This window comes from Callospermophilus lateralis, chromosome 10, assembly GCF_048772815.1.
Source record: "Callospermophilus lateralis isolate mCalLat2 chromosome 10, mCalLat2.hap1, whole genome shotgun sequence".
NCBI lineage: Eukaryota > Metazoa > Chordata > Mammalia > Rodentia > Sciuridae > Callospermophilus > Callospermophilus lateralis.
Genome location: NC_135314.1, coordinates 59,540,864 through 59,563,068, shown reverse-complemented (window position 1 = coordinate 59,563,068; position 22,205 = coordinate 59,540,864).

Sequence of the window (22,205 nt, the reverse complement as noted above, 5' to 3'; positions counted from 1 at the left end):
GCGGGGTGGGGGTGGGGGGGATGCTAGCGCAGACTGTGGGAGGGGAACCTGCCTGGAAAGCTGTTTTAGGTTGCCACCTGCTGAGAGTCTGAGCTCCCGTGAAGGAAGATCTTCTTGGTATTCAGGAATTTGGTGTTAGGGAACTAATGGCATTGTCACCAGAACTCAGGATTTTTTTTTTTTAATAAGTCTACATTTATACATTTATTTTAGCTTTAGTTCATTAATTCAACATTATAGTTTATTTTAGTAGAACACGCAGAACTCAGGATTTTTGATCTTTAGAGGATGAAATATGTGTAGGTGTGGTCAGCCCCTACAGCCCACTCAGGATCTTTCATATATGATTTCCAATTCCGATTCATTTGGCTGGCAGTGAACTGGAGAAGGCAAGGTGAGGCCACAGAATTGTATCTGAGAGTATTTTTTCCTCCATTCCACACCAAAACTTGTCCACTCATCCATCCATTCAATACGTATTACGTATACTACACAGACACAGTACCAAGACTAGAGATAGGTATGTTTGTTGGTTTCACAGATGTGTCAACCTGAAGGAGATTCTCCATTGCTAGACAGAGACACAAGTGACAAGGATCTGAGGGCAGCCTCAAGGAGCTGAGAGTAGCCCCAAGCCAACAGCTAGCCAGACAAAAGGGACCTCAGTCTTAAGACCACAAGGGAAGGAATTCTGCCATACTGTGGTAGCAATTTGACAAAATGTGTTAGGTCAGAGTCCATGTTTCTATTGAACTAAGATATTTATTCCAGGAGAGTTCAGCCAAGTGTCTTCTGTGTTAAAAATATAGAAGCAAAAATTCCAGCTGTAGCTCAGTTGGTTCTTTAATAACTACTCTAATGCTATTTGCTATCCCAGCAACTACATTCATTCTCCAGTCAAATATTTAAGGAGCCCCTCTTGTGTGGGAGACATTATGCTAGGTTTTTATAAGTTCTGTGAGCAACACAAAGACTTTCAATGAGCTCCCAGATTAAAAAGGAAACAGACTACACAAAATTGAAAAGTTACAAAATAGCATAAAAACAAACATAAAATGTAAGGTGAAATCTAGGGATGATGAGATGCTAAGATCAAGAAAACTTGAACACAGAGAATTTTAATTTAGGCTTGATGGAAGAGCTGGATTGTGGGGAGCAGAGCTTCTACAAAGCAAAATCAGCTGAGGTGAAGCTGTACAAAGCACCATAACATTCACTCACTCACTCAAGATTTTGTGATAGCCCCGTGGGATAGAGGTTAGTAATACTGTTAGTTTTTGTTTTTGTTTTTTTCCCAAATGACGACACTGAGTCTTGGATAATTTAAATGATACACCAAAGCAAACTGCTGGAAAAGTTTTATTAACTACTCAGGAAGGCAGGATCTGTCATTTCAAATGGGGTAGGCAGAATTCTAAAATGGTCTCCAAGATTTCCAGTTGATTCTTCCACAATAATCCCCAGGACTATGGACTTAATAGGTTTTACTCCATGAATCGGTTATGTTAGTTGAATTTTAAAAGGGGCAGATTATGTTGGAGAATCCGACCTAATCACATGAGCCTTTAAAGACTGGGAGGTTTCTCCAGGTGGTCTGAGAAGCCAGAGTCAATTTGAGGGAGATTCTCCATGCTGAGATGGAGGCACAAGTGACAAGGATTGAGAGCAGACTCAAAAGCTGAGAACAGCCCTCTTCCATCAACAGCTAGCAAGACAAGGGAACCCCAGTCTTAAGACCACAAGGAAAGGAATTCTGTCAACAGCTTGAGAACAGCCATTGTGCGCAGAAAAGAATTTCAACTTCACCCTTGGGAGAACCTGATCAGAGGACCTGGTTAAAACGTGCTGGACCTTGACCTACAGGCACTATGAAATAATAAATTTCTGGGTTTTTTTTTTTTAAGGCACTAAGTTTATGGTAACTTCTCACACAGCAATAAGAAAGGAATATACATGTTACCTAGATTTTTGTCCAGAAAAGAGGGCAATCTGTCTCCTATTTGCTGAGCATATTTGTCTCTTGCCACCTTCTCCACTCTACTCACACAGATCATCACAAATTTTACAACCCCATGTGCTTTCTTTATATATCCAAATTATTCTTACAGATATCCAAAGTATGTTGCTCAAAAGGATTTATGGATATAATGACTCAGCAGATTGTATTTTCCAAAAATGGCCACCATGATGATTTTAGTTTCATACGCTTATCCACAGTTTGCCATTATCTCACCAGGAGGTCAAGGCTATGTTCCCCTCCCTTGACCTGAGGATGGTTTCTGTGACTACCTGGACTAATGTGCCACACCTAAATAATGCTGTATGACTTCAGAGGCTAAGCCATAAAAGCTGACAAGAGTTTCTGCCTAACACTCTCTCCTTTCCTAGAATGCTTATCCTTAGAGCCCAGTCACCATGCTCTAAAGCCATCCCAGCCATGAGGAAGGTCCATGGGAAAGCTCCTGAGACTGGCCCTCAACCCCAGCCAAGAGTTAAGCTAGTGATATCCTGTTGAGGTGTATGGTGGTAGGAGAAAGCTCTGATTTGAGGTACTTGCCATTTCACCTGGTGTAAACAATCGGACTATAGTTTATTTAAAACTACAAACATGATGCCCCTGGATACGGTTTAGAAAAACAGATGCGCACAATTGGCTTTGCAAGTCAACACAAACTGGCCCCTAGTACACCACTGCTCACATCTATTGACCTGCACTGACCTCCAGCCATAAGTAAATCACAGGAGAAGTGGATGCTCTGCTCTCAACTAAACTGTCCCAATGGACTCCACATGGAGCAGAGGTATACCTTCCCCTTTAAGCACTGACCAAATTTCAGGCTTATGAATGAGGAAAAAATGGATGTTGTCATAGCTATCAAGCATTGAGATACTTAGTAATAAAACATGAAATAATAATTATTTTTAAAAGATAATAAAGAAGAGGAAGACTCCAAAATAAACCTGGAGTTGTCTGAAAGATTAGAACAGCAGTCATATATCTAAAGGCTAGGAATCTACAGCTGAAATTTTTAAGTTGGAAAACCCCAATTATAGACTGAAGAAAAGTAAATAGATAACAGAGCAGCTGATATTCATAAGGCAGCAGGTGATGATCTGATTAAGTAAATTCACACTATGATGTCACTGGAGCTCTGTTTAACCTCTAAGGAGATTGTTTGCACTTTAAAAGAAAAGGTTAACAGAACAAAGCAGTAGTTTGCAAGAAATGCTAATCTGAGGTATTTTGTTTCTGAAATTAAATAAATGATATTTGCTCATATCTGAATTACAACAAAAAGACATTTCTTTTCAATTTCAAATTTTATTCCATGAGAAACCAAAAGTGTTCTTCAGTCTTTCATGACTGCTGTGGTTGTTGGTCTCAACAAATGACAAGACAAATTACTAAGTACTACATTAATGTTAACAGGGAAAACTTCGAATCATCCCGAGTTCCTTGGCCTATGTGATTATGGAAGTGATTTCACGTTGCAGCATATTTTCTGCTGGTTAAGTGTTCTTAGTTTGTAAATGGAATTAAGTATATCAATATTTCATAGAGTCCTTCTCAGAACACTACTTCTTCCAGGTGTTTTGCCAACTGAACAAGATTGAGAAGCACTAGCTTAAATGAAGCTGTCATTAGTGGAACATAAGAGGGGATATTTTTTAACGGGGTGAGAAATTTCACTTTGCACCATCCCTGCTCTGAACAGCTGCCCTGCCCCCACCACAGCAATCCATGCATCTTAACTTCAGAATGGCTCCACCCCAGCCTGAAGGCAGCCGGGAGAACCCAGATGATTTTTGAAGACAATTTTAGCCTGAAGACACAGAACCATATGGAAGTCCAAAGAGATATGCGATGACAAGATTAACTTGTATAAGTACAAAATGAAAATTACAAACAAAAGTCTAGGGAGGAAACCAGGGGGACTAAGAACAATTAAATCCTAGTTTTCTCCTTTTTTTCTTTTATTTTGTATGTGGTCCTGGAGATTGAACCCAGGGCCTTGCATATACAAGGCAAGGATTCTATCAACTGAGCTATATACCCAGCCAATAATCCTGGTTTCTGAGAAAGTGGGGGGGTGTGTGCCCGCATGCACACTTTCCATCAAAGACCTGAAAGAGTACACCCTAACAAGACTATAGGCAAAAAAGTCAACCAATTCCAGAAAAAAAGAATTCCCCTCAATATTAGACTTACAAAAAAAGTATATAAAATGAAAATAAAAGGCATAACTCCGAATAATGTTAAAGACCAAAATAAAATTACTCTGATACCAAAAATTGTGATGGTTCAATTTTCCAATATCAAGACCTCCTAGTAAAAATGTATGTTAGCCAAAAGTCTGTGAGTTAATATAAAATAGAAGGATAATGGCTTATCAATAACTTCTGTGGTTCATATTCCATAACAGTTTTGATTTGAGGCAGCAACCCTTTTCTGGACCAAACTCAGCTCCCTCTCCGTTGGTCTGTGTGTTCTCTCTCTCATGATATAATCACATCAAGAGTTCTCAGTGGCCCCTTTTCTTTATTGCCCTTTTGAATATGCTTCTGAATAATGTAAGGTGCTGACAAAACCAACCTCCTCTGAGTTTCACAATCAACTTCTCTTCAGTTCTGCTCTTGCTGTAGCTATCTTCTAACTGTGCCTTTCCTAGAAGGCTCTTTTTTCTTTTACCTTAAGAAAAACCAATTTTATCATCAAGACAAGGAGACAGATGGGAAAAGGGAGGGATCAGGTCCTCCCTGGCTTCAAAGAAAGCACCTATCAAATATTTTAAAAACAAAACAGAACCCTTGGCTGGCAAGGTGAGCTAAGACCTGTATTTTCTACCACTATTGGTCTCAATGTGACCGAACCCTAAAACTGCTCTTGTCCTTTGACTCAATTATTTCCATTCAAGGAATGTGGTCTGAACAATTTTTTAAACACATTAAAAAAAATCTAAAAGAATATTCATCTTAAAGCTAGATATAGCAGAATTTCTAATAATGTAAATACCAACAGCATTAGACATCTAAATACATTTTAGTATATCCATTTATTATAATAGTCCACAAACCTCTATGTGCAGCCTCAGCCCATTTGTGTGTGTGTGTTTGTGAGTATGTGTGTGTGTGCATGTACACTCACATGTATTCAGACTAGAAAGGAAATAAATAGAACTCCAATAACCATTACAACTCATAGGAGAATTGTGATACTTCTATTTTCTCTATACTTTTTTAAAAATTTTCTGCAAATTTTATTCTCAAAATCAGAAAAAAAAAATATGGAATGATGTCAGAGACAAGTTATCTAGCGAAGTCCTTATAAATCAATCAAAATATACAAGTCTCTGAATTTTTTCAGATAATTGACCCTAGATCTACTAGTTTCCGTTGGGGAGTGTGGTGCCATCTTGTTAACAGCTTCTATGTTTTATCCTCCGGCAGTCCTGGCCAGAGCTCTCTCTCTTGCAACATTCGCAGCTGCAGATCTGTGTGCCACTATCTTCTTCAGTGCTTCTACCCTCTGCTTCCTGCTTTTCCTTGGGCCTCATGAGCCTGGATCACTTTCTCTTTCCCTCTTTTGTCCAGGCCTGGCTGTAGCAAACACACTAGCTTTAATAATATTCTTTTTTTTTTCTTTTTTCTTGTCACTATGAAACATCTAAGAGCCAATTTTCTTCCTTTGTTCATATTCAACAACTTGTGGGCCACCACAATTAATTAAGAAAAGACGCTGCCAGAACTCTAAAGCTTGATGCTGATTATACTTTTTGTGTTGATCCTCTTCAATGCTTTTATGCAAAGATCCTCAACAAAACTGAGGCAAGTCTTATTTTGGTCCCTTTATCTCATGATTCAAGAGGCCAAGAACATTCACACTCTTTGACCCAGATATTCCATTTCCGGGAATATAGCCCAAAGAAGAAAATCTAACACTTGCAGGAGTGGGGGATATGCTATGACATATTCAACAAAGCATAATTTTAATAGCAAGACTTAGAAGAAACTCAAGTGACTAAAATTGGGAGCAATTAAATAAAATAATTTATATCCATAAAATTAAATTTTTAAATATTATAGCCATTAAAATTAATGACTGAGAATAGGTAGCAATGGGTAGATTTTAAAGTATCATTTTAATGAAAATAAGACCAATGTTTAAATAACTTCCATCCTAAGTAAATGGGTACAAGAAAAACTGAAAAAACCAATAGAGGGAAAGGAGGAGGAGGTGGGGAAAGGGAAGGGGAAGGAGAGATACTGAATTAGAACAAAGATATATTTTATGCTTTTATAATTATGTCAAGATGGATTCTCCTGTCATGTATAACTAAAAAGAATCAATTAAAAAGAAGAAAAAATAAAGACTGAAAAGACAAGCAGAGATTATAAGAAAAACTTCATCTTTCCTCCAGTTAAGTTTAGTTACTTTATTTAGCTTGGAATGTGTTCAAATTTCAATCTAAAGGTGCATATTAAATGTTCAGAAAATTCAGGAATTGTGACTTTGTGTGTGTGTGTGTGTGTGTGTGTGTGTGTGTGTTGTTGTTGTTGTTGTTGTTTTACTAGAGATTAAACCCAGGGGTGTTTAATTGATGATCCACAACTCCAGCCCTTTTATTTTTATTTTTATTTTGAGACAGGGCCTTGCTCATTTGCTGAGGCTGACTTTGAACTTGGAATCCTCCTGCCTCAGTCTCCCAGGCTCATTAAGCTGACACCACCCACGTGTACCTCTCATTGCACACCATTTGCAAAGTTTCCTTTAAAAAGAATTCAGGACCCCAGAAGCACATCGGGACTCTTGGGCACCCACACTTCCTTTCCCTTTGAGTGCACACCCTGCTCCATTGCTTGCTTGTTTTTTTTTTTTTGTTTTGTTTTGTTTTGTTTTTCTAAATAAATCACTTTACTTTCTAAATAAATCTCTGCTTGTGCCTTGGACACATCCTAAAATCCTTTTCCATAGTACAAGTGAAGGACTTGCAATGGCCTAGTTAAGGTCCCTTTATTCTTCTGGGGACCTCCTCAGATACTCACCTAGTGGCATTTCCCTTATTTTACCCCAATAAGTCAACAATGACTTTCTTCCAGGGAGGGCAAAGATAATTCCATGTGCAAACCTGATGAAGCATCTCCCATCCAAATACCTCTGCTTTGGACAAAACAAACTGAAGATCAAAATATAACATTGTCCCATAGGCCATGTGTGGTCTGGTCTGATCTGTGTCTCATTTGGTCCACCTACCGCTGGAACTGTTCTACCCACCAGAGCTGTGACTGGTATAGTGGCAATTAACAAGTCTGCAAGGACCTCTGAGTTCCAGTCAGGTGGCTACCTCTCCTGCCTGGCATGGCTCATCAGGCACTGACAGAGGCCTCCACTGGAAAGCTTTGAGGAAGATTAAACTCACTTACACCAAGGTCACATTCTCTCCTCTGCTTGAGGGATATCTTCATTCTTGTCTCTATTGCAAGACCTACTTCCTCCTCTGTTCTCTACTCACTCCTTACTTTCACTCTTTTCTCCCTTCCATTAGAAAAGTCTTAAAATCTCTCATTAAGGCAGATAATACTTTTTCTGTTTCTCAAGCTGTATATACCTAGGAAAGACAAGAGTACTTCTCTTCTCTGTTGAGCGTCCCCCAAGTGGATGGCTGAAGAAAGGCAGATCATTCACCCTGGTAGAAATCAACCTACCATGTCCACACACCAACCCCATTCTTTCCGTGTGTTCAGGGGACACAAAAGATTAGTGTAAGTAGTGTGTACCTGGATGGGCAAACTCGTGAGTATCTTCATTAAGTTATTTTTCTGTGCTGCACAAATTCTCTAGCCTTTTAGCAAGAAGGAAAAATTCTCATTAATGAATCTATCCGAAACCTCCAGGGCACAGAGAGAGACTGCCTTGAAGGCAATCATTCGTGACCTTGCTTGCCTTTTCCCCAGGGCAGACAGCTTTCTTTGGATTGGAGCTAAGATTTTCCTGAAGTTCTAAGCTGTTTCAGAGTCCCAAGTTCCATATATGCCCATTTTATTTTGAATCTTTGAAACTATGTGTGCATTAAAAAATGAGTTGGAAGAAGTACATCCAAATGATCATAACAATTGTTAGAGTGGTAGAATCATAGGTGACTTATTTTTCTGAAGCTTTATTTCCCAAATGTTTATATTTACCTTTTTCAACCTAAAATAATAACAGGATGTCTCAAGATCCTTAACTCCCAACAAAACCAGAATATTTCTTTTTATTTCATCTTTGTATCATTTGCTTCAATTCATGACCTTCTTTTCTTTGGTGATGATATCTAACTGTGGTCTTATCCATCTGTTTGTTCGTCTATCCATCTGTCTGTCCATCTATCCATCCATTCATCCTCTAATATCTTTTCATTCCTGCTTTAGCAGAGCCTAGTAGGGAAACTACAATCTGCCTTAAAAAAGAAAAGAAAAGAAAGACAGAAAGAAATACTCAGTGGCAGCTACAGGCATTAATGTGAGAAGCAGGAGAAGGTGTCGTTTTTCACTCAAACTGACATTTAAGCTGTTTCATAAATATGAAATCAAACTCGAGGGTCCAGATGGGCTGCCGCCCCCTCTGCCTTTTGCTAGAATGACATGCTATTTACCAGCCTTAGAAAGGAGGACTAAGGAGTGAAACTTTCAGATGATGAGTCACTAAGGAAAATGATTGATGAGTGATGAATGAACTGGTGATTTTTTCATATAAGAATCAGAAAAGAGTTTCTGCACAATGGACAATGATCACCGGCGCGTACTACAGTCACAGTCAGATTGTGACAAGGAGCGAGATGGACACATTTCCTGGATTCTGCACAGAGAACAGAGAATAGGTCACAACTTATCACTCACCCACATGTACATGGAGGCATTTCCACGAAGGTGATTTATTTAATCTGAGTGATCCCACAGCAGCAGTTGTTCCATATCATACATGCAGCATAAGAAGAGCATGACATAGGCCAAATATAAAATCTAAGCTTTGAGGACATAGGCATTTGACAGAATCTTCAAATCAGGGAAGTATTTACAAGTGAACCATACAATTATAAATTGTATTTACAATTTCTCCTCAAGGTATTGTTTTGGAGGTGAATATTGAAGATCCTGTCTGCAGCTCTAGAGCCCTGTGAAACTGGAAGAGGTGAGCAAGACAAGGAATTTGGGAGGCCCCACTGCCACTCAGGCAACACCAAGTCATGCTCTGGAAAGGCGCCTCCTATACCTATGCTGCAAAGCTTCCAGTGTGTTCCCAAGTTAGGGAGATGGAATGGGGTTCTCCATCATTCTGTACAACTCCCCAGAGTGCCTTGGGATTGGTCCCTGATCCCTCCATGTAATTCAGGAGTACAAGAGATAATTCTGGTTTATTTTATAACTGTTGCTGAAAGGGATTATGGAAATTATTTTTAATCATATTCCAAATACAGAAAGGAGATTTTATGGACAATGTCCATCAGCTTCTCTTCTCTTCATCATTTGAAAGACAAGAACTTGAGGGTGGAGCAGGGCAGGTTCTTCAGTGAAAATATAAAGGTGATTTTCAGTCATCAACTGTAGCCTTGAGCCAGACATTCCTGTGAATGGACAGAACAGACCTTTAGCAACAGGTCTAATTCTTTGAAGAAACCAGCTTTGTATGTACCTGAGTATCCAGAGGAGAAAGAGCCTTGTTATGTTTCAATCGAGTGAAGTTCATGACCAGCAATGTCAGAGAGCTATTCTATCTACTTTTCCCAAATACTCTTCTGCGAAACAGAGCCCTCCATGCAGAGTCTTAAGGTTAACACATTGTTTGAATGGAGAAAACTCGTTCCCTGCCTCCTCGCTGGACCAGTAACACTACAATCCTCACCAAAGCAACCCCCATGATTCCACCTACTCCATCTGATTGCTCAACTCAGTGCCTCCTCACAGTGATCTAATCAGGTACAATATGCAATCCTTGGACTTACCTGTGAACTAATGGGCATGTGCAAACAAGGGGTGGGGTAGTGGCTGGATCCTCTGAAGAAGAATGAAGAGAATCTGCAGCAAGAATCTCTTTTGCAGAATAAGAAGATCAATAGGAGAGAGAAAGGTGTAAAGGTGAGGGATAGGGAAAGGAATATCTAGTCAAGCCTGTGGCACACTTCACTTCCGGCTATAGGGTCTTGAGTTATTAGTGGGTTAGTGGCATGCTGGAATAAGTGTATCTTTCCTTGATTGATCTTAGTAAAAAAAAATAAATATCTTACATGAGTGTGTGTGTGTGTGTGTGTGTGTATGTGTGTGTGAGAGAGAGACAGAGAGACAGAGACAGAGCAGAGACACAGAGAAACAGAGAGAGACACAGAAGATCTTTGTCACTTAGCTTGATTTGATTGTGATTTATGCAACTTTTACATTTCCTAGATGAAAATTTCCCTTGACTAGGCCATTGTTATTTCTACCCCGCCAGTCACATCATCTTATCCTTCTAGCAGAAATCTGTTGCAGCAGATTAGAATTTCAGTAAGTTTCTATTGCAAACATCAGAAGATACTCACTAATTCAGGGCATATAGAGTCAAAATGTAAAGCTAGTACAAAGTAAACAATGCACCACTTAAAGCGAACCAGTCTCTGGCTTCGATGTAGGATCCTAATTATTTCATTGAGATACCGGGCCATACGTTGGCAACTTCCACATTGGAAGAAATTCAAAAGCTTAGCAAAAGAAAAGTCCTATCACATGGGTAAAGATTAATTTGATTCAATTTAATTCAAAAAGGATTTCTTAATTTGATACTACGTGCTTAGCCTTGCACTAGATATTGAGCAAGGTTTTATAAAACAGTTTTCTTCCTGTACCTAATAGCATATGTATTTGCCATGAAAAAATTAAATAATAGCTTATGTCTTAATTAGGTTCTCAATTATATCCCATTATAGAAAAAAATACATAGATTAAGATCCCTTGTGAAGAGAAATATAAATAAAGTGGGAGTAAATGGGCCAAGTTTACTATCATAATATAAAAGAAGATGACTAAAAATGACTCTGGTTCTACCAACACTCCTCAAAATAGAAGAATTGGCTGCACTGGAAAAGATCTAAAATTAAGTACTTCCCTAGGTGGGTAAATGAATCCATAGAAGTTACAATAATGTGGGAGCCAAGAAAGTATGCGGTCTCAAAAAGTTTCTGTGATTACAGATCCATAGTGGGACAGAAGAACAACATAGTAGATACCCTGTGGTAAAATAGCCAGCATTAGGAAAATCTGAAGGCTGAAGGCAGACACTCAATCACAGGGCTAGTTTATAAGGTGCTATAGTCTGAATATTCCCCCAAATTCATGTGCTGGGAATTTAATCCTCAATGTCACGGTTCTAGGAGGTGGGCCCCTTTGGAAAGTGTTCATGTAATAAGGGCTTTATACCCATGAATAGATTAATGCCTCTTACCAAAAGGGTTTGTGGGTGTGGGTTTGCTCTTACCTTCCTTCTTTCCTCCATGCAAGGACACGGCAAGAAGGCCCTTGTCAGCTATTGGACCTTAATCACAGACTCCCTAGTTTCCAGGACTGTGGGAATGAATTTCTGCTCTCTTTTTAAATTACTCAGTTTCAGATAATCTGTTATAGCAGCACAAAACATATTAAGACACAAAATCTCTGGGGAATACAGGTAAATGCTGAAGTTTCAATCATAAGAAATTGAGCATGACAGGTCTTCAAAAAAGGGGCATGTGATTTTGGAAAATAAGATAGGAATATAGTCACCAACATAGGGGTCCAAAGGCAGGAATTATCTCAGAAACAAGATAGTCTGCTGACCAAAAGACCCAAGAGTATTGCCAGGGGTGCAAAAATAGTAGTTAATATTTATTAACACATCACATTGTGTAGTTTCAAAGTATTTGCACATTGTATGTGTTCCCAAGCCATCCAAATAAATCACCTACCATGTGCCAGGAACCGTGGCAGAAATGAACTCAGAGATGAAGATGTCATGGCCTGACATTTATGGGCAAATGGTTAAGTGTGAAGGACTGATGAAGTAACTTCTGAACTCCACACAGACTCCAATTGGAGAAAGGAGGCCATCCTGTGTCTTTTTCTTTAGTCTTTAGACCTGATTGAAAAGCTCACAGGTGACAGCCTTGGGCCTAACAATAATGACTTAGCATCATTTTTCACATACCAAAAACCTGAAATTTAAATTTCCATACAAGTGAACACTTCATTTCTGTCCCACATGGATGCACTTAGAGCAAGCAAGGAATCATGTTTAAATTCCACAGACTAGGCCCTGCCATGCGGGGCACCAGAGGACTAGGAGGTGGAGAGGCTCTAATGAATTGCAATGTGACTGGGGCGAATGAGAGCCCCCAGGAAAGACCTCATACAAATGTTGAGTGATGAACTAAAGAAACAGAAAACACTGGAAACTTCAGCTTCAGTGAATACTGGAAGATTAAGGCAATGAATATGTGGGGTTCAGGATAAGGGGTACCCTAGGATCCTGGAAAATTTGAATATTTTGAACCCAGTTCCCCTCCTCCCCCACCCCTCCATCCAAATATTCTGTTGCTAAGACAACAGGATGCTAGCAGGCATATGCATGTGTCTGCTCCCTGCATGCTGTTGCCTAGCAACAGGACTCAGCAGAGCCTGGGCTTGCACTCTTCACACCTACCCTGCTCCATCCATTGCCTTGACTTGCTCATTGCTTTCCCCACCCCCAAGACAAATAAACAAGAGGCAGGAGAATGCAGGAGGCTCAGGATCTGATGTTGTCAATAGCTTATTGTCAACATGAGGAGAAAACCCAAGCTTGGCTTCACTTGGCTTAACCCCTGTGCCATGAAGTTATAAAATGTAAACTGACAATTACAGCTGAATGGGAATGAAATGATGATTTGATATCCTTAATATTTGAAATCCAGTTCTGGATTTCAATCAAAGGGATGTGCTGATGAGGAAAATATTGAACCTCTGAGAATAAATTAAAGAAGGCTTTTACATTGAGAATGAGACAACATAAGATGAAGGCTAAAGAACGAAGAGAATGAAGGAGGTGAGAGAAGTTAAAGAAAGAAAAGGTGGGGAAGGAAGAGCAAGAAAGAGAAGGCAGGCTTTTGACTCAATAAATCATATCCCCTTGGAGTGTGAGTGTGTAAACTGGAAACATCTGTAACATTATGTAGACTAGGATCTGATGCCTAAAATAATAACCCTAGAGCTTATCAAGCTTCTTTTTAATACCAGGCATTACATTAAGTATTTACATAGATTATTTCCGTTTTCACAATAACCCTGAAAGATAGATCTTAGGAAAGTGATTTTGTAGCTAGGACTTAGAATAGGTTAAGTGACTTGACCAAGGCCACACAGTTAGTAAACCCAGCAAAGCCAGTCAAAACAGGTAGTATTCAAACAAAAATTAGTCTGACTTAAAATTCCACATGCTTTCTTGACATGCACTATGATAAATATCTGGGAAACTATGTGTGAAACCTGTGAAATCATGCAAATTTGTTAAATTGGGGACATTTTAAAGGAGCTATAAATATGCTTTATATAACATTAAAGGAATGGCTTTTTTCTTCAAAGCTTTACTGTAATAATTTATAAAAGAATCATTTTGCCAAGTGGGAAATGAAAAGCTGATCCTGTAATAAAGTATTTAGTAAAAAAAAAAGAGTTTATGGACCTTTTGATGGAGTGGCAGAAAGAAAGATCAAATTTTGGGAAATGCTTATGGAATGAAAGGAAACTGTGTGAAGCAACAGGTATGTACCGAAAAGGGATTGCTCAAGTAAAGTCATACAGAAGAAAAACATCAGGTTTCTTAAAAACTTGGTGACTTCTAATACTGGACTCTTTCCAAGTGGCAGCAAAAAGCCATTGGTCACTGACCACAAAAGGACATCCTGCCGCAGGGATGTGTCCTCATTTGTTCAGCTTTCTATCCTCAGATTTCCATGTATGACACACCAGTTTCAGACATCAGGCAGATTTGCCCATGTTTGCCTGACCTAGGGTTCATAGCAGGAACCTTACCAAATATGTCTATTTCTCATTCTAAAGGGTGATTTCAGGCATGTTCAGCAAATATTTTTGTCACATTCATTAACTCCTAAAGTAAATGACTACCTCTATATTTTAATAGGGATCAGAAAGACCCTATATGACTATGTGTCAAGATCCTGGTGTCCAGAGTACACAAAAGCAAGTTAATAGGTTAATAGCTCTATCCCTTCCCAAACATAAAGTGCTGTATTACTTGTTGAGAGCCACAGCCGAAGGGGCCCCAGCAAACTTTCAGACTGCCAGCTGATGATTGGCTCACAGTGGCCCCAGCAACTTCTAGCTGATTGGCTCCTCTGCGGTGGTGGCAGTTGGGCTCTGAGGGTTTTTCCTGAGGAGCTGTGTGGTTTGGCGTGTGTGGTTTTAAAAATAAAGTTTGTTTCTTTTGACAAGTGGCTCCTTAATTGTGCCCAGCCAGACTGCGGCATTACTGTATCAACAAATATGATAGCTATTCTCCAGAAATAACTTGGCTTAAGGAACAGGGCCAAATGCCTCCCTACATAGATCATAAACCAGAACGGGAACTTGAAACAGGCTTTCCAGCTTTTTTAACCAGAGTTGTGTGATGAAACTATGCTGCCATATTGACAGCCTGAAAATAATAGATTACATGTAAAATAATGTGTATAAAGTGTAACAATGCAATGTTCAAAGGCTATTTGCACCACAATATCCATCTTTTAGAGCCCTGAAAATTTTAGCTAACCACACAGCTGTTCACACTAAATATTGGCCAATAAGATGTCAGTAGAATTGTCGTGGGGCAGTTTTTCAAACTCTTTAAGAAACATACATTGCATAAACTTTACTCTCCTTCTTTTATTTCTTCCTTTCCTCCTGTACTGCAAAAGAGAGGACATCACCTCTGATAATGAGAAAGAAAACCGAAAACCGTAAGCAAGCAAAGGAGGGAGCCTAGTTCCCTGAGGACATGGTAGGGCAAAGCCACTATCCCAACTCAGGACTCGGCACCAACACATTTTATATAGGAGAGAAGTAGGCTACTATCTTTTTAAAGCCCTTATCTGTTGACTTTAAAATACTTACGGCCAAATCCAATCTTAAGTAATACATGGAGATTATATCATAGCTCTTACATGCAAGCAATAATTTGAATGACCTGTACCAGAGAAGAAATCCTGAATCGAAATGAGGATCTGAATTGTTCCAATGAGACCCTCCCATCCCTCACTGATAGTCAAAGCGACCCTTGTCATTTTCATTAAAGATATGATTTTTCTCACAGCAAAGGGAATGTTTTCTTCCAAAAATCTTATTTTATTTGCAGCCAAGAACCTATCCCTTAAGGGCTTCTCCCAGGAGGACAGTCCCATCAGCTCTTTGAGAGCACACACCCAAACAGACACCAAAAGCAACTAGTGGCTTTGTCACTGCTTCCCTGTAGGGATGATAAAACTCACTGGGGTCAGGATGAAACTCATCTATAAAATGAATGAATATAAGATATGATTTAATGTCTTTTCAGTGTTTAAAGGAAATTTGTGCATTAAAAATTTGTATGATCTGCACCAGCCCTGTCCAATATAAGTCCAGCCACAAATGTGAGCCACTGATTCTAAATTTTCTATTAACTATATTTCAAAAAGAAAAATAAAATCAATTTCAATAAAATATTTTACTTAGACCAATACATTTAAAATATTATAAACATTATGTAGTAATATGATCCACATAAAAATATCAATGTGTTTTACCTTTTTGGAATGTATGAAGCCTTTAAAACTCAGTGTGTATTTTATATGAACAGTATGCTTCAGTTTGGACTAGCCACATTTCAGATAGATGCTCAGCAACCATGGTGACTAGTGGCTACCATATTGATAGTAAAGATCTGGATTATGTCAGTCATTGGTTATTAGAAATAATAACATGGGCTTGTGTAGCAAATACAAGGACCTGGGTTCAATCCCCAGCATCACAAAAAAGGAAAAACAAAATGAAAAGAACTACTGATTTACAAAGAAGAAAAAAATACCACTCAAATGCTTTGAGCCTCTAAAATTTCTCAGGCAAAACCAAGATTCCTAACTTCACATTACAACTTAAGCCATAAAATATGAAGGTGACAATTTGTAAATACCTACCACTCACAATAATTCATTTAAATCTTCCTATCCAAGGTTCTTTTTTTGAATTAATCTTAAGTCTGCTATTGTATTTAACCCTATTCTTCTTGTTTCGACTTCCACAAAGGAGAGACACAGTGATGTCAATCCTCTGCATAACAACCCTCCATGTTAGGAAGCAGAGAGCACTAGTAACACTCTCAGTTTACCCAGGTGTAAAGGTGGTGGTCTACAAGGGCCAAATCCATGTACCAAAGTGTTTCATCTCAGGGTTTTCTTCCACCCATGCCCTTGCACCTATTTCCTACCCCGCACCCCCATAGTTCCAAGTCCACAGATACTGTGTGTGCTTTCCTGTACATATAAAGAGATATCAAGTACAAATTCTGACTACGAAGTATACTTACACCTTTGAGAAGAAAAATTGGAAGAAAAAAAGACAAAAAAAGGAGGTGGAAGGATAAAAAAGGAAGGGAAAAATGTGCTATCTAGATAAGAGACAGTCACATGTTTGAGGGATGACATTGGAACATGAAACTGAGAAAAATATCTATTTTACTCTCTGCCTACTTGAAAATTTAAGCATTAGTGATCTACTTGTTTGAGCTAATCAAGAATCCATGCATACTCTGTAAAGATACAAATAACACTAGAAAATAAAATACCAAATCTTCAAATCTTACCACATTTTAATTTATCAAATATGAGCAGTTGATCAACTCAGCTAGTCCTAAGAAGACTGTACAGGTTCTAATGGGTGGAGGGAAATATCTGGAAAATAGGATGCCCAATCATCTAATCATTAAAGGGGTGACCTGGGAAATTTGGAGTGAGGGTCTCCTGAGCACAGGACAGAGATTGCCAAAGCCTAAGCATTTTCACTGTCCACAGCCAGCCCGACCCAGGATCTCCACTATTGCCTAGCCAGCAAGGAGACCACAGTTCCTTTAGCTCATTCTTTTTGCAGGCTCCTACTTGAACTTTGATCACTTTCCTGTGAATTTGCTGCTTTGAGTTATCCGTACTTACTTCTTGGAGTTAAAAAGAATGTGACATGTCATGTCACTTCAATTCTCATGGTTTATTAGAATCAGCTTTTCTTCTTTGGGCCCAGTAAACTTCTGGCCTTCCAGTTTACTTGACCCATTAATAAAGAAATAAACCACTAGCTCTTTGGACTTTTAAAATTCAATCAGACTGTCGTGTGAAAGCCAGTGCTTGACAACAAAGCCCAGAAATTTATGAATGCTAGGAAAGGTCCCAAAGTTGAGGGGGAAAAAAAGTTTTTAAAATGGATGTCGATCTTCAGAGCTCATGAGAGGTTATTTATTTAGTCACTCAATAGCAATGATTGAGTTGCCACTATATACGGACCCTGTGCCCAGAGAATAACAGTAAATGATAGACATGATAACACACACCTGCATTAGATGCCCTCACAGAGATGTTCCCCAGGTAAAGAAGAACAACAGGGGAAAGTGTTAGTTGAGGCCATGTGGATGGCCAGTGCTGGGAGTCATTAGCCAAGTAGGTATGACAATTTCCTTGCCAGCGTACCCCCATGTTGCTTTGTGGAAGGACTCCTGGAAGGTGACCTTGCTCAAGGACCAGGGCGGATCCGTGTTTAGGGTGTTCCCGGTTTAGGATAATCCGAGTTTAGGGCATTCCCAGTTTAGAATAGGGCGTATCCTGCTGCCTGAGTTCCCCTTGAGTTCTCATGGGATTCAGAATATATTTGGGAGACAGAAGCCCAGTGGAGGTGTGGATTTGGGCAGAGAACGTGGATTTCCCCAGAACGTGTTTGTAGACGGCCGGTGTGAGATCGGGAATAAAGAATTGCTGTTTGAATCTACAAAGCTGTGAGTGGCTCGGGATTTGTGCCCAGCCAGACTGCGGCAGGCCAGGGGCTGGGTCTTGCTCTTTCTTACAGGTCCAGGGGTCTCTCTCTGTCTCCACTCTACCTTTTTGAGAAACAACGATTGCTTGTCACAAATATGTAAACAGTTGTGCCTCTCTGTGAGAAAACAAAGAATGAAGAGGAGACAAAGAAGGAAGAAGGAGGGAAGAACTGGAATCAAAGCTCACTCTAGATTGTCTTTTCCTGCTTTTATCTGGAACATCCTGGAGGTAAGACAAGATCAGTTCAGCTTTTTTGGTGCTTTGTCTTTTCTACTCTTTGGCAAGTCAGCATGATGGAATAAATAGAGCCACTCAGGTACAGCCACGCATCCAGCATCAGAACAAACTCAGTGTCATCCTCCAGCGCCCTGGGAGCCTGAGGCTCTAGCCATGACCTTTGGACTAACAAAGATAGTGGGCCTGTCTCAAGGTCCCAAATGCCCTTATTAAAGGAAGAAGTCCTCTGTGTGCCTGTCCTGCATCTGATCATTTTTTTTTTTTTTTCATTTCCTACACATGTTCGTGACAAAAGCAAGGAAAGCCGGAGAAAAGACTCCAGCGTGTTACAAAAATCACATTTGAGAATGCTAATATCCATTTCAAGGTGCATTCCTCTTTGGTAAACATGCAGTCTGTTTGCATTTAATTCTTCCACACAAGCCCTGCAAGAAAGTTAGCCAAATTGATAATCGATTCACATGATCTTTGCTCACTCACTTATTAAAACACACCAAACAGTTAATTCCCTTTTCTGTTGGGAGCTCTCACTGGCTCTACACCACCTGAATGTTAAACAGCTGCTCAAGGCTCTAGGAGTACAGCAGGGCCAGGAGGAGGAACTGTTGCAAGCCAGAAAATAAGGACCTCACTGTCCCTTCAGTAAAATTGTTTTGGTGAATCTTTATCAGAGGACCCAAAGAATTCAAAAGGACTTAATTTAGTTAACCAATCCACCTTTTACCTCCCACACCCTCCACTTGAAAAAGAGGAAGGAGAAGAGTTTTGAATATCCTTCACTTCCCTAGATATGACATAAGACCTTTAGACACATTGACCAATATCTTTCTAATGCATTAATTCCTTGACAAGAGCCCTACACCATGAATAGATATGTGTGTGTGTGTGTGTGTGTGTGTGTGTGTATTCAGAGGCTAATATCAGGGACCTTAAATAAATTTTGGTATTTGGTAAGCCAACAAATTATCAGATTATATATAGGCCAACACTTTATCTTTCCAGATGAGGAGGCTTGAGACTCAGCAGTGGTCATTTGGTGGCCAAGCTATGGGCTTAATTTCCCAACTCCTAATATAGTGTTCTGTTACCCTTGACCCCCAAGCCTAGACATGCCCTGGAGCTTTTCTGTGCTTTGGTTTAACTACCTCTCTGTGCTGCACGTGTTAAGCTTCTCCCTGACACTCAAGCACTTTCATATTGTTTTATGTGCTCAGTCTTTGCCCAATCACTTATAGGGATGCTATCACATGCCTTGTACTGTGGTAAGGACTCAGAAATGTCAAAAGTGATTAAACCTTTCAATAATGGTGGGGACTAAAGATAGGTAGTTAAATAATTAAATGCCAGTTCAATAAGTGGTAATGGAGATATTCTCAAGGATTAAAATGCACAGGTGTAATAACTAAGCAAGGAGACACTGAAGCACTCAGTGAGCACCTGATGGATGGGCGTTCATCTGCTCTGTACGGTAGTTAACAAATGCCCCCCCTGTGAACTGACTGCCTCGCGATTTTCTGGGGAACTTTATTAATATATTACAATGTGGCTCCAGAATCTTTGTTTTTAATTGTTCCCCAGGATGTTCTAATATACAGTAAGATTTAGGATTCCAAGCTCATATTAATAACAGAAAAAGAAACAATTCTGGGGAGCCTAGAGAGGAGATGATATTTAAACTAAGATTTTAAAGATAAGCTGGGTCTTCAAACAGTGTTTCTTGGGTTGTAAAAAGAAAAAAAAAGATTTATAATTTTTTTTCTCTAGCTTTTCATACGGCAGGACTAGGAGCAGTGTTTTCAAGTTTATATTTAATAAGGTTATTTTAGGAGCTGTTTTCAAATACATGGCCCACTCTGAGAGGGACAGAGCAACCCATGACAGGAAGCATTCAAGTCTCACTGGCTGCTAAATCCCCTGCTACATTTTCCCTTTGGCAGATCTTTCCAACATCTACTGTGCCCATTGGCATTACCAAGGAGTTATATATATATATATATATATATATATATATATATATATATATATATATAAAATTGAGTGCATGAGTAAATGAGCGAATATATATAATTGATATTTTTTTCTTATATAATATTGAAGTCAGACTTTGAATCTACTGCTATTATTTTTGATTAAGAAACTGAGATCAAGGGCTGGATCTCATATATTTTTGTAACCCCTTTCTCCACTAACTTTCCCTATGTTTACAGAAGGTTGACAGAATACTTATTAAATATTATCTTGTTCGTTTTCCCCATTGTTTCTAGATTTTGAGACCCCTTTATAGCTCACTTCTGATGAGCATAAAGGGCAAGTTTAGAGGATCCAGACTCTAAGACCTCTTCAGACTCTGAAATTGGAGATGCTATGAGTGGGAGAATTTCTATAAAGATTTATTAAAATCAAATTGGAAATATTGAATACACTAACAACCACCCACTTGTCCTTGGAGAGAAGCTTCAGGGAATAAAGAGAAAACTGATTTAACCCAAGATTTATAACCACACCCCCTGCCCCCACCCCCAACAAAAAAAGAAGAGTTGAAATAGAGACAGCTGTATGGCCCATTGCCTGAAGCCTTAGGATAGATAAATGACAAAGTGGTGAGGAATGAAGACAGAAAGCACCAAGAGACTCAGACTCTGCACCCCAACACAGAAGCAGAAGCAGGCAGTTGCACACACACCTGTCCTCAATCACTGAAGTAGAGGCCATTTGTGACCCCACACTGCACCTCCCCAGCTCCAGTACAGCTACCCAGTGAGCCCCAATTATCAGTGGCCTGACGACTTTTGTATTTTGTCCTCAAAGGAAGAATAAAAATGGCTCATGATCTTTCCCTTCTGCAAGTGTCTACCATGCATCTGAGCACAAAAATGTATAACCTAAAATAATACTAATGGTTTTTGTACAAAACAGGAAAGACCAAGAAAATCCTCAGAAGAACTACATTTTCTATTCAATGAGGAAGATAAGAATGAATTCTTTATTGAGCAAAATTAAATATTTTCCAAGGTTTTATCCTTTTCTCTTGAACCCCCATCGAGTTCAAATCTAATTTTTAAAAAAAAAAAATTCACCAAATTGATTTTAAGAGAATAATTGCTAAGGAGTAAAGGTACCTCCTGTATCCTGGAAACAGACTGTGCCATGGGTCGTTTCTTAATTTTCACCCTATTAGGGTAATTTCCTGCCACTGTGGGTTTTTTTCCTGCGGCAGTTCCTACATGCTGGCATCCTGGCTCCTTCACAACTGTCTTGTCAAAGCAGAAGGAAAGGAGACCATTAACATCTTTGTGGAAATAGATGCAATAAGGCCACTGTTCTATCAGCCTGCAAAGGGTGAGAACAAGGAAAGGAACCAAAATCCTAGCATGAAAGTGTTGGTCACTCCCAGGAACTTGGCTGCTATAGCTTTTTCACCTGCAGTGACACAATTTATAAATCCAGTGTCCTACACAAAAGCAGATAATTCACAAATAAAATGGAAAACACAATATGCAAAAATGTTCAGCCTTCCCATGTTAAGCAATAAAGTCCAGATTTTTTTTTTTAAATACATGAGGACACAGTGAAATTGATATTTTTTACCCATGAGGCTAGCTAGCATCGGAAATTTGTACAAACTTTCTGGAAAGCAATTTAGCAATAAATACTAATAGCTATTAAAAAAATTCATGCTCTTTGACCCAGTAATTTCACTTATTGAAACCTATCCTAAGAAAAACATTTAAAAAGCTGTATCTCCTAATATATTCAATGCACTTCAATTTATCCAAGTAGAAAAGTTGAGGGAAATGTACATCTATAGATGAATGGCTACATAAATCATGGTCCATCAACTGAAAAAGACCATTAAAAATAGTTTAGATCAGCACTTGACACATAGTAGGTGCTCAATGC